The sequence below is a fragment of the Grus americana genome, chromosome Z (assembly GCF_028858705.1).
Source record: "Grus americana isolate bGruAme1 chromosome Z, bGruAme1.mat, whole genome shotgun sequence".
Taxonomy (NCBI): Eukaryota; Metazoa; Chordata; class Aves; order Gruiformes; family Gruidae; genus Grus; species Grus americana.
Window position 1 is genome coordinate 87,509,826 of NC_072891.1, and position 12,997 is coordinate 87,522,822.

At 48.5% G+C, this 12,997-nt stretch overlaps 1 long non-coding RNA gene across 1 annotated transcript; it reads right to left on the minus strand.

Annotated features, from left to right (window-relative positions):
• Positions 1-1,890: 1,890 nt before the first annotated feature.
• Positions 1,891-6,005, minus strand: LOC129199142 (uncharacterized). The gene is made up of 3 exons (XR_008574600.1): positions 4,365-6,005; positions 3,877-4,197; positions 1,891-3,701 (listed from the first exon to the last, which is right to left on the minus strand). It is a non-coding gene; the product is annotated as an uncharacterized LOC129199142 (long non-coding RNA).
• Positions 6,006-12,997: the final 6,992 nt, after the last annotated feature.

Genomic DNA, 12,997 nt, shown 5'->3' on the forward strand with positions numbered 1-12,997 from the left:
TCGATTTATTTAGATTTGTTAGCATAAAAACAACAGGTAGTATTTATTAACACAAAACCACCTCCTTGTGAGGCTAAAAGACAGTGTAAGGCCCAATGATTTTGGATGGCAAATTGTGAGAGGAAATTAATCTCAGACTGTAGATTCTTTCAAGCACCTACAGGAGCATTTTGGGTAACTCCAAGTGTAGTGGAGATATTAACAATTGGTCATTCTAATGCAGCAAAACCCAAGTTTGGAAGCAGTGCCTGTACAAAGTTAGGAAATTTAGTTGTCCTTTCACTGAGGGTTTGAACACTCCACAGTTACTACACACAGGGTAATGGTTGTGTTAAATGTTAAATATTTAGATCAAAATGTGTAGGGATTAAGAAGTGCTATAGTACAAGTGCCTGCCTGCCATGGTGGTAGACTCTTACAGGCAATAATGCCGCACAGCCAGAGCCACCCAGGTGATAAAATACCCAGAGCCACTGTGATGTTTGTAGAATGAACACCATGGATTAGAGAAACACTGAATTTCATTAAGCACGTTTGGCTTAAACAGGTTGTCCAAATAGGGGTGCAGTCTACACAGCCAGATATGTTGTTTGGGCCACGTGTGTCTCAAGTATTGTTAGTACTCAGTCAACCATTATTTGGCATTGCAGCCTGTATAATTAGGTACACTGAAATTATCCTATCTTTGACATTTTGTACTATTAACATTCCCTGTGAGACTCTAGAGTTTCAACCCATTAAAAACACCTTTGTTTGTAATTGCTGATTCATTATTACAGGTTCATGAGGTTTTTTAGTCAGAATAAATTTACGTTTGTTTCATTTCGTGCCAAATTGTCAAACAATCAGTATGATGAACAAGATATGATCAAAATCCAGCGAAGATAACCTGAGTTTCCAGTTGCTGATGTTGCAGTTAGGGTAACCTTAAAGAAAATACAAATCCACTTCATTCCTTTTGGATATTAGATAATTTGGATATCCATTGCTCAGAAATGAGATATTTGTTACTCTGATGCTCGAGTACCTTCCAGATGGTGCTTCAGAGGGGTGTTTGTAACACACACTGAAAGCTTCCTTTTTGCAAACGATCAACTTGGACAGTTTGTCCAATAGATAATTGATGATTATAATTTTCATCTTAAGTTAAAGTTACATAGTAGCTGCTATCAAAACTTTCTAGATCAGACTACTGGTAACGGTCTGTTGATTATTTAAAGCAGTGACTGGGTTATTAAGATGATATTTCTACCTGTGATACGAGGAAGTACTAGTTGAGGTTTTGGACTTACTGGTCAGAGTGTAAATTTGTAGTTTATTTTTAAGAAGTCCATTCCATCATTCAATGATACAATTACACTGGGGATGATGAGGAATGTGGAAAATCCATCTAACTCCTTGGGTTTCAGCCCATCTGTGTATATCTTTACTTTTTGAAATATGATCTGTTGTCTGATTGAATCATAGAGGGTAAAGTTAGCTGTGTAAACCATTGTCCTAATCCTAAAATTACGTATTTTGCACTAGCCTGAGAAATGGGTAGGCCATACCTAAACTGCTAATAATCTCTGCCCTGCTTAAAATACACTCAAATTTATTTGGAGTTCACAGCAGAAGTCCTATAAAATTTATTTCCGACAAGAATCACAAGTATTTACCATGCCTTAGGTTAGGCCACTGTTGTCCAGCCTAAATTTTGGCTTGGGCTTCTGCACAAAAAGGGCAGATAGCTATAAAATCTCAGCACTTTTTTGTAGAAATAGACCCCCCTTGGAGGCCAACCTGTCAATGTAGATCCAGGCTACCTGTATGTCCTAAGCTCTCTTGTAGCAGTTACTGAAAAACAAGTCCTTAACACTAATGTAGTATTAAAGAGCAAGCATTCTTTATTATGGCACTGGATGCACGGGGGATAGCTCCGCCTATCGTGCATACTCTAAAACAAGAGTTAATCCTTTATATACCTTAAAGACATGAATATTCATACATTTTCCAAGAAGTCTCCACCTCTCCGCCTATCTATACATTTATATAATGCTGTCGTTGCAAAATTACACTACGCATGCATGGGGGTCTCCGGTGGTCATTTCAGGAGTTAGCCCCCCCCCTCCTTTTTCCCTTTTATGGTCTTGAGGGCAATTTCTTCTCCTTGGATGTTTCCCAACTCTGTTGTCCAGCCAAGCTGTTCTTCCTTATCAACCCTGTTTGGGCAATCCTGCCAGGATGTTTCTATTCTCCAGGTTAGGATATCTTCTCTGTACACATTAATCACTCATAGGCCTTGTTAAATGCAAAGCTAATCATTGTTTGGTAAAAGAATTTCTCAACATATAGCCAACCCAGAATGACAAGACTAGAGGTGGAAAGAGTATATATTATTCAAAAGAGCAACATAATTGCTCTTTCTAGGTTCTTTAGACAAATGATCTGTGCCACAATTCCATCTGCATCCTAAATCTGTGCCCTTTGTATGTATTGATATGTGCCCTATTTGAAGAGAGTTTCCACTATCCTGCTTTGTTTGAGCTATTACAGCTTTTCCCATTGTTCTTTTCCCCAAACTTTCCCCAAATTTTCCATCCTTCATCTTTCCAGTTCAATTTTTAGGAATAACTTGGCAAGGTTTCCATTCTGAAAAAGTCCCATGATATAACAGGCAGACTCTTGACTAATTATTTAGATTTTTTCTTCAGCATTGAGTGGGCTGTGCTCAATCTAGTCATAAGGCATATGGCTGCCTTGCCCATGTTGGCCTTCACGAGTGCCACCAGGTGGGAGAGCTTCCATCCACTGGAAGTGCCCTCCAGGCTGAAGAGGTGCTCCAGTAAGGAAAGGCAGCAGCCCTGCTGCAGCAGCAAGGCCAGTCTTTTCCTCCTGCCACACAAGAGAAACTGCTGGGCCTAGAGGCACTACCTGTAAATCAGACAGGGTAGGGGGAAAGCAAGGCGGTGGACAAGACAGTTACACCTCTTCGGAGAAAGGGAGCTGATGCAGGGAGGGCTGCCAGAGTGGAAGGGGGTCAAATGAAGAACTGCCACCAGGGGAAGTTGATCACTTGAGAGAGCATGTTGACATTACAGCACCAGCAGGAGGCAAGCAAAACTGGGCACCAGCAGGAAAAGGGAAATTGCTCTATGAGTTTCCTCATTCTCACACCTCACCTCTATCTACTGCTCCCTCCCCATATCCTGGTCCTAATTCCAGGCTCCCTGCCCCTCTGCAGCCTGTACTCCCTGTTTATAGCTCTCAGTTCCCAGCCAACATCAAGTCCCCACCACAGCCAACATGTGCCAGCACAGATGCAGCCCTCACTACAAGCTGCTTTTTACCCAAAGGTGTGCTTTGTTTCAGTGTCTTCTGTGTGGGGCTCTGCCATTCCCTGTTCTACCCATGCATCACCCCTTAATGCCTCAGTTCTGCTAAGGCCTATGTGTCAGGTTTGGTGTGGCCTCAAGCCTAGGCAGGCCTGGGCCCAGGTAGGAAATGTCTCTTCCACTTCTGTGTTCACCATTCTGCTTCTTACTGAGCCTCCTGTGGAAGGGAGTGTGCTCATCTGTGACAAAACAGGCCCACTGCAGCTCTTCCAGCCAAGATTTGACAAAGGCTCCAATGGAAGTCTGGGATAACTGCTTTTTCAGCAGGCTCAGAGCATCCCTGATAATTTTCTTTGCCAGGTTTCTGCATCCCATAGTACAGTAGACCTGCACAGGAGAAGGGAAACAGCTCAATGGGGACTGATTGCCTAAGACTGTCTTCCTGCAGAGACTTGCAGAAATCTGCCAGTAGTTGGCTATGCCAGGGACATCCCCTGCCACTGGGGAAGGCATCCCAGCTCCATCCCCCAAGATGTCCCTCCACACCTCCCCGTCTCTTTACCTCCTCTTTGAGACTGAAGAAGGGGGCCTCTTCAAAGCAGGCTATCACATTTGCTTTCTTCTCCATGAAGTTCCTCAGGACCTCCACTTTGTTCAGTTTCAGAAGGGTCTTTGAGGAAGCATGCAGAGAACAGGTGAGCATGAGTGCAGAGCCCATGGCCAGCCCCATCCTTCTCCATTGCCTCTGGTATCCATCTTAGGAGGGCCTGGTTCTCCCCCTGGTGGTGCTCGCCCTGACACAGTCACACTGGCTCCAAACACAGGCACCAGTGATCCTTCAGGCAATCTCCTTGCTAATGGTCCTTGTGCCCCATGTCTCTTGCTGTGGAAGAGGCAAACAGGAAGAAAATGTCAGGGTCTGACTCCAGCATTTCCCTTCCAAGACCCTGCGAAGGCAAAGCCCTGTTGCCACAAGGAAGTTGTCCTGCTCAGAGCCAGGTGACTGAGAGGACACTGTGTAAGGGGGTGCTGGCAAGCAGGGCAACTCACCATGTTGCTGTTGGAGACATGCAGGTCGGCAGGCACACTCTCCAGAAGGCAGTAAAAGGCTCTAGCAGTGTTGCCCATTGCCATGTAGTGGCAAGTAAAGGCACAAGCACTGATTCCAAGATGGCTTTGTGTTCACTTGAATACGTGTTGTCACACTTTCTGTTGGTTTTGCAGAGCAGCTTAGCTGACCGTTCCTGTTTCTTTGCCAGAAACTGCTCCACTGCTCCCATCAGAGGCCAGAACTCAGGAAAGAAGAGAGCAAAGGACTAAGAGGCATTAATGTCATGACCTAAAGAGTTATCTGGCCTGTGGTTATGTAAAGGTTGTAACAGCTGGGTAATCCTTTAGGTCATGACAGTAGCTGGTGTCAAAAGTGGGATTCTGTAAAATACACAAGCTGTGGATGCTTAGGATGAGGCAGCAGCAGAACAGCAAACATGGCAAGAGGATAAGGGATGGAAAACACCTGGGTGGCTGAAAATTGTTTTGACTGGGAAACTGTGAGTAGAATTTCAGGAGTGCAGGAAATTTGTTTATGTAAAGCGAAGGAAAGAAAAGGACCCTTCACTGGGCTTTCGCAGAGGTATTGGCAGCTACAGACACTTTACTAAAGACTTCCAGGCAGGAAGTTCAAGATGCTTTGCAGCAAGCCTGAGCAGCTGCCTTTGAATCTCATAGCCATGTTAACAGCCAATTACTGTGACAATTAGAAACAAACCTTAAACCTTGGCTTTACAATAGCTAGAGCAAGAGTGTACATGGCCAGTCTCAGAGAATGAGCTCGCTAAAAGATATGTACACTGAAAACTGATAATGAAGAGGATGATTTTGATTTTAGGAATGGGTCTTCTGCCCCTACCTTATTACCTGAGTCTAATCCAGATAAGAGAGCCTCCGTGTACCCAATCACTAAAACTTAAAATATTTGCAACTCATAGACAGAGGGATTTCCAAGGCAAACAAAAATTGTACATCTGAGAAGCAGCTACACTATGGTCTGTTTTCTTTGACTCAGAATTGCAAGGTAAAATGAAGACAACAAGAAAGAGACAGCTGTGCAGAGGTTTAAAATGGGTCAGAAAGATTTAGTACCTTGCAGGGATAGCTGGCAACTACAAGGGCTGTTGGGACATGGTACTTGACACAGAGATTGGAAATAGTGGAAAAGAGCAGAGAAGAGGAGAAAACACTTATGCCTGCACATAATCTAGTAGATACGGGAGTGCAAGAAGGGCCTGTACATTACTGGAAGGATGCACAGCAGAAGGCAAATACTTCTGCAAGAAAAAAGGTGCAAGAGGTGAAAAGAATGTGTGGGTACTGTGCAAGAATGCAGGTAACCATAGTCGGAAGAGACACCAGGCAAATATAGAAGAATAAGAATCGGATAAAAAATAAGAGCCAACAAAATGAATTGAGCAAGCAAAGAGGTGGCAGTGGCGGAGCTTCCATTACTTACAGACCTATCACTTGTTGTGAAACCAGCTATTGTTGCAAACAAGTGCCTACCACAAACGCTAACCTCTGTCACGCTTTTCTATTACTTATAAAAAGTTTCAGAAACATGCATTGTGTTAGCTGTCAAAACTGATTCCATTATGACTTTATTTGCTGTCATTTGCATTGAATCAGCCTAATGACCCTGCGGTGGGGGGGGTCACAGGTCAGGCCTGGGGTCAAGCCACAGTCACACTTGGTGGCATGAGGGGTCGGGGTGACAGGGGGGTCAGGGGTCACAGGTCTCATCTTCCCTGTCCAGGCTGTGCTGAGCATAATGTCCCAGAGTGCCATCATCATGAGTGGCTTTGACCATGGTGAGTGCAGGGGCAACTGGGGGGTGGGGGACAACAAAACCACCCCACCCCCTGCTGACATCATGGGTGGGCATGGTGGGGGGCTGTCCCCTGGGACTGCTGTCAGGGGCACTGGGCCCTGAGCCGGGAGGGGCTATGGGGGCTCTACACCTTCCTCAGCACTGCCTTCGCAACTGCTGCTGCCCTGGGGGCCACTGTGATCTTCCTAGTGGGTCAGGGCCCCTTAAGTGGTTAGGTTTCTTGGAGGGGGCAGGTTCTGCTGGGGAGGGGGTGGGAGCCTGCAAGGACAGGGGAAGGCTGGGAAGTGGCATTGCCACAGGGGAGGGGGTGTGCCCATGGGGAGGGGTGTATCTAGGTGATGGGTGTGGCTAAGTGGAAGGGGCACGGGTAAGTGGGCAGGGCCTCAGGGGCAGAGCATGTGGGGCAATACCTCTAGGGGAGGGGCTGTCTGGGGAAGGGGGCGTGGCCTATGGGGGTGAGTGAGGCCTAATGGAGGGCACCTTTGAGGTGTCTGGTGGAGTGGGCGTGGCCTAGTGAATGATGGGTGGGGACTGGGAGGAGGGGTAGGGCTTCCTCAACCAGGGCCACTGGGGAGAGAAGATGGGCTGTGGGGAGGCATGGCCATCTTGAAAGGGGAGTGGCCTCTTGGTTGAGGGCACGGCTTCCTCACTTAGGGCCACCCAAGGAGCGAGGAGGGACTCCTGGAGGATGGCCATCTTGGAACGGCCAGGCCTCGTGGGCTGGAGCAACTGGGAAGGGGGAACGCTTGGGGCGGCAGCCATCTTGGGAAGGGGGTGTGGACCAGTGGGCTGAGACAGGCAGGAGGGGGTGAAGCCTGGGGCTCTCACCCCTTTCATCACAGGGGTAAGTGGCCCCAGGTGGCTGTCCTGCTGGGGCAGGGCTGCGGAGGTGGGGGCAGCTGAATGATGGGCAGGAATACAGGGTGGTGCTGGTGGGACTCTGGAGGCTGTTCCCTGCTAGAGGCGCTGCCTGCCCAGACCCATGTTGTTGCAGTGGTGAGTGCCCCTGTGCTGGAGGGTCCTCTCCTGCAGCATGACAGTGACATCTCAGCAGACACCTACAAGCAGTGCTCCCAGATGCTATACCAGATGCAGCTTGCACAGGTGACATCATGTTCACATCATCATATGATGTCAGACAACATCACATAGAATCATGTGACATCACACCTGGGAGAGGCAGGGACCTGGAGCTGCTGCATGCCCTCAGGTCCAGACACACACACGACACATGACAAGTGATGGTGTCACCAAAATTTGGGAATAAAAGAAAACTCCTTAACACCAATTTAGCATGAAGAAGCAGGCCTTTGCTTTTATTGCAGCGCTGGGTGTCAGGAGGATAGTTCCTCTAATCAGGCACACCTAATGCTGGTTCTCTTGTCATATTTATACACAAATGTTACAAAGATTACAAAGTGGTACACTCCCCGTTAAAATAATTGGTTCATATTTCTTCGCCTGGTATGCAAACTAGAACGCATGCTCAGTTCCTTTCTCCGCCTTTATCTTTTGAGTAGGTGGGATAATTTGGGTAGGGGGCTTATGGGTCGGTGGTTGTGGGGACCCTGGCCCAAATTACGTTTCCCCTAGTTTCTCGATACTTGATGTTGGTAATTGTTCGCTATATGCCTCAGGAAGATAAGGATGCTCCTGGAGGCAATTAATGTCCGCCCTTTCTGCAAAGTATGTACATAAGGACCTTGAAGTGTCTTGTAGCTCCTCCTTTTTATCATGATGTGTAGCAGGTGCTAATTCTAAGAATTGTTAGCCTTCTACCTAAAGTAACAATGAATAGTTTCTTATGACATATAAGTAGGCCTTCGTTACAGGCCTATCATTTGGCTGCATTGGCAGTGGTGATGTCATGGGGAATGACATCCCATCCCATTACGTTACCACACTTGGGGAGGGGGCAGGGATGTGGGGCTGTTGCATGCCCCTACCCCAGGTGAGGAGGCAGGACACTATGCAGTGACACATGATGATACACCACAGCAGGGATGATGTAATGAGGTGCGACATTGTATGTGAGCCTGCTGATGATGTCAGAGGGAGCCTCCATCCCATTGCAGGCCCCCAGTGAGGGGGACACCCTCTGCTAGGGCCCCAAACTGTGAGTTCCACTGGGTTGTACTGGGAAGCACTGGGAGGGCAGTGAGCTGTACTGGGAGGCAGTGGGATGTACTGGGATGAGGCTCGGGCCATAGTGGAAATCACTGTGGGGCCCTGGATCATACTGGGAGTCCTAGGAAGGGCACTGGGCCATCCTGGGACTCACTGGTACCATACTGGGAGGCATGGATCTGGGGCTCTGAGCCATCCTGGGGGGCATGGGGAGGCTATGGGTCATACTGGGAAGGTGTTGGGAGGCACTGGTGGATATTGGGGAGAAGGGTTCTGGGGCTGTGGGCTGAGCTGGGAGACAGGGGGAGGCTCTAGGCCAATCTGGGAGATGGGGGAGAATGCTGGGGACGGCACCAGTGGGCAGTGGAGCATACTTGTGGGCACTGGGGAGGGGTAAGCTATGCCACATACACACAGCAAAGTGGCTGAATGAGCAGTGGGAGCTGGCTGGTGCTGCTGGTGGCCAGAATGGGAGGAGAAACGGGGAACAGGTAAAAATGGAGGGCATGGGGGAAAAGAGAGGGGGAACCAGGGGGAAATGGAAAATGGGGGGAATGGGGGAAGAAGTCAGGCAAAAAAGGGAGAAAGTAGGGAAAAATGGGGGGGGGAAGGAAAAAAGGAGAAAATGGGGGAAAATGTCAAAAAACGTGGAAAAAATGGGTAAAGGGGGGATCAGGGGAAAATGGGGGGATGGGGAAGAAATGGGGGCAAATATGGGGAAACTGGGGAGAAAATGGGAGAAAACGAGTGGATAGGAAAATGTGGGGGAACTGGAGGAAAATAGGGGGAGAAACAGGGGCAAAAGTGAGCAAAAATGGGCAAAATGGGGGAAAAAAACAAGGGAAAAGGAAAAAAAAGGGGGAAAAAATGAAACGGGGAAAAATTCAGAGATTCACAGATTGGTAGGGGTTGGAAGGGACCTCTAGAGATTGTCTAGTCCATCTCCCCTGCTAGAGCAGGATCACCTAGAGCAGGTTGCACAGGATTGCATCCAGGCGGGTATTGAGTATCTCCAGAGAAGCAGAATCCACAACCTCTACAGGGCAGCTGGTTCCAGTGCTCGGTCACCCTCAAAGTAAAGAAGCTTTTCCTCAAGTTCAGATGGAACTTTCTGTTTTCCAGTTTGTGCCCATTGCCCCTTGTCCTGTCACTGGGCACCATTGAGAAGAGTCTGGCCCCTTCCTCTAGACACCCACTCTTCAGATATTTATAAGCATTAATAAGATCCCCTCTCAGTCTTCTCTTCTTCAGGCTAAACAGACCCAGCTCTCTCAGCCTTTCCTCATACAAGAGAGGCTCCAGTCCCCCTAATCATCCTCATAGCCCTCCACTGGACTCTCTCCAGTAGTTCCCTATCTTTCTTGAGCTGGGGAGCCCAGAACTGGACACAGAACTCCAGATGTGGCCTCACCAGGGCAGAGTAGAGGGCAGGAAGAACCTCCCTTGACCTGTTGGCCACTCTCTTCTTAATGCACCCCAGGACACCATTGGCCTTCTTGGCCACAAGGGCACACTGCTGGCTCATGGAGAGCTTGCTGTCAACTGTATGAGGTTTAACAAGGCTAAGTGCTGGGTCCTGCACTTTGGTCGCAACAACCCCAGGCAATGCTACAGGCTTGGGGAAGAGTGGCTGGAAAGCTGCCTGGCGGAAAAGGACCTGGGGGTGCTGGTTGACAGCTGGCTGAACATGATCCAACAGTGTGCCCAGGTGGCCAGGAAGGCCAACAGCATCCTGGCTTGCATCAGGAATAGTGTGGCCAGCAGGAGTAGGGAAGTGATCGTCCCCCTGGACTTGGCTCTGGTGAGGCCACACCTCACTAGTTTTGGGCCCCTCGCTACAAGAAGGACATTGAGGTGCTGGAGTGTGTCCAGAGAAGGGCAACAAAGCTGGTGAAGGGCCTGGAGCACAAGTCTTAAAAGGAGCAGCTGAGGGAACTGGGGTTGTTTGGAGAAGAGGAGGCTGAGGGGAGACCTTATCACTCTCTACAACTACCTGAAAGGAGGTTTTGGTGAGGTAGGTGTTGGTCTCTTCTCCCCAGCAACAAGTGATAGGACAAGAGGAAATGGCCTCAAATTGCTCCAGGGGAGGTTTAGGTTGGATATTAGGAAAAATTTCTTCACTGAAAGGGTGGTCAGACATTGGAACAGGCTGCCCAGAGGGGTGGTGGAGTCACCATCCCTGGAGGTGTTCAAAAAGCGTGTAGACATGGCACTTCGGGACAGGTCTAGTTGACATGGTAGTGATGGGTTGACGGTTGGACTCGATGATCCTAGAGGTCTTTTCCAACCTTAAAGATTCTATGATTCTATAGGACTCCCAGGGCCTTCTCCACAGTGCTGCTTCCCAGCAGGTCAACCCCTAACCTATACTGGTGCTTGGGGTTATTCCTCCCTAAGTGCAGGACCCTACACTTGTCCTTATTGAATTTCATTTGGTTCCTCTCCACCCAATTCTCTACTCTGTCCAGATCTCGCTGAATGGCAGCGCAGCCTTCTGGTGTGTTGGCCACTCCTCCCAGTTTTGTATCGTCAGCAAATTTGCTGAGGGTACACTCTGTCCCCTTGTCCAGGGCATTGATGATTATGTTGAATGAGACCAGACCAAGCACTGATCCTTGGGTCACACCACTAGATACAGGCCTCCAACTAGACTCTGTGCCACTGATCACAACCCTCTGGGCTCTGCCATTCAGCCAGTTCTCAACCCACCTCACTGTCCACTCATCCAACCCAAACCTCCTAAGCTTGCTTATGAGGATGTTATGAGAGACAGTGTCAAAAGCATTGCTGAAGTTGAGGTAGACAACATCCACTGCTCTCCCTTCATCCACCTAGCTGGTCATGCTGTCATAGGCGGCTATTGGATTGTCAGGCATGATTTCCCCTTGGTGAATCCATGTTGACCACTCCTGATAAACTTCTCCACATGCTTATTGATAACCCCCAGAATAAGTTGGTCCAGCATCTTTCCAGGGATGGAGGTGAAGCCTGTAGTTTCCTGGATCCTCCTTCTTGCCCTTTTTGAAGACCGGAGCGACACTGGCTTTCCTCCAGTCCTCAGGCATCTCTCCTGTTTTCTGTGACCTTTCAAAGATGATTGAGAGTGGCCTAGCAATAACATCTGCCAGCTCCTGAGCACTCACAAGTGCATCCCATCAGGGCCCATGGATTTGTGGATGTCGAGATTGCCTAGATGTTCTCTAACCCAATCCTCCTCGACCAAGGGAAGGTCTTCCTTTTGCAAGATGTTCTCTCCTACCTCCAGGGTCTGGGATTCCTGAGGGCTGGCCTTAGGAGTAAAGACTAGAGCAAAGGCAGCATGCAGTAATTCCACTTTCTCTGTATCCTCTGTCAGCAAGACAACCACCTGCTTCAGCAGCAGGCCCGCATTTTCCCTATTCTTCCTTTTGCTGCTGATGTATTTGAAAAAAGCTCTTTTTCTTGTCCTTGACGTCCCTTGCCAGTTTTAATTCCTAGTGGGCATTAGCCTTACTTGTTGCATCCCTACATTCTCTGATTACATGCCTATATTCCTCCCAAGTGGCCACTCCCTTTTTCCACATTTGGCAAACTTCCTTCTTCCCTTTGAGTTTTCCAGGAGCTCCTTGCTCATCCATGCAGGTCTCCTTCCTCCTTTGCTTGATCTCCTATTTTTCTGGATGCACCAATCTTGAGCTCAGAGGAAGTAGTGTTTGAATTCTGACCAGCTCTCTTGGGCCCCCTTGCCTTCTAGAGCCCTAACCCATGGGATTCTCCCAAGCAGGTCTTTGAAAAGACCGAAGTTAGCTCTCCTAAGTCCAGGGTTGTTGTCCTACTTACTGCCCTGCTCCTTCCACGCAGGATCCTGAATTCCACCAGCTTATGGTCCCTGCAGCCAAGACTGCCCCCAACCTTCACATCTTCAACTAGTCCTTCTTTGTTTGTTAGTACAAGGTCCAGCAGCACCCCTCTCCATGTGGGCTCCTCTACAACCTGTGTCAAAAAGTTGTCATCAATGCTCTGCAGGAACCTTCCTGGACTGTGCATACCTGGCCATGTTGCCTTTCCAGCAAATATCAGGGTGGTTGAAGTCCCCCGTGAGGACCAGGGCCTGTGATCGTCAGGCTACTTCCAGCTGTCTGTAGAAGGCCTCATCAACTTCCTGATCAGGTGTCCTGTAGTAAACACCCACAATAGTGTGACCCATATTAGCCTGCCCCTTAATCCTTACCCATAAGCTCTTGACTCTTTCTTCATCTACCCCTATGTAGAGCTCAATACATTCCAGGTGTTCTCTCACATAAAGAGCAACTCCACCACCTCACCTTGCTGGCCTGTCTTTCCTAAATAGTACATAACCATCCATGACAGCATTCCAGTCATGCAAGCTACCCCACCATGCCTCTCTAACTGCAATGAGATCATGGCCCTGCGACCACAGATACACTTCTAGTTCTTCCTGTTTATTCCCCATGCTGTGTGCATTGGTGTACAGGCATTTCAGAGAGGTAAGCGAGCATGGAGGTTTCCCTGGAGGGGTGCAAGAGGGTCCACCGTAGCTGGACACCCCCTTAAGTGGTTGGCTTCCTGTTTCTCTTCTTGGGAGACAGCAAAATGGGCCACAAATGGGCAAATGGTGGGGAGAAAACCAGGAGAAAACCAGGGAAAATGGGTGGAAAAACCAGTAAAATGG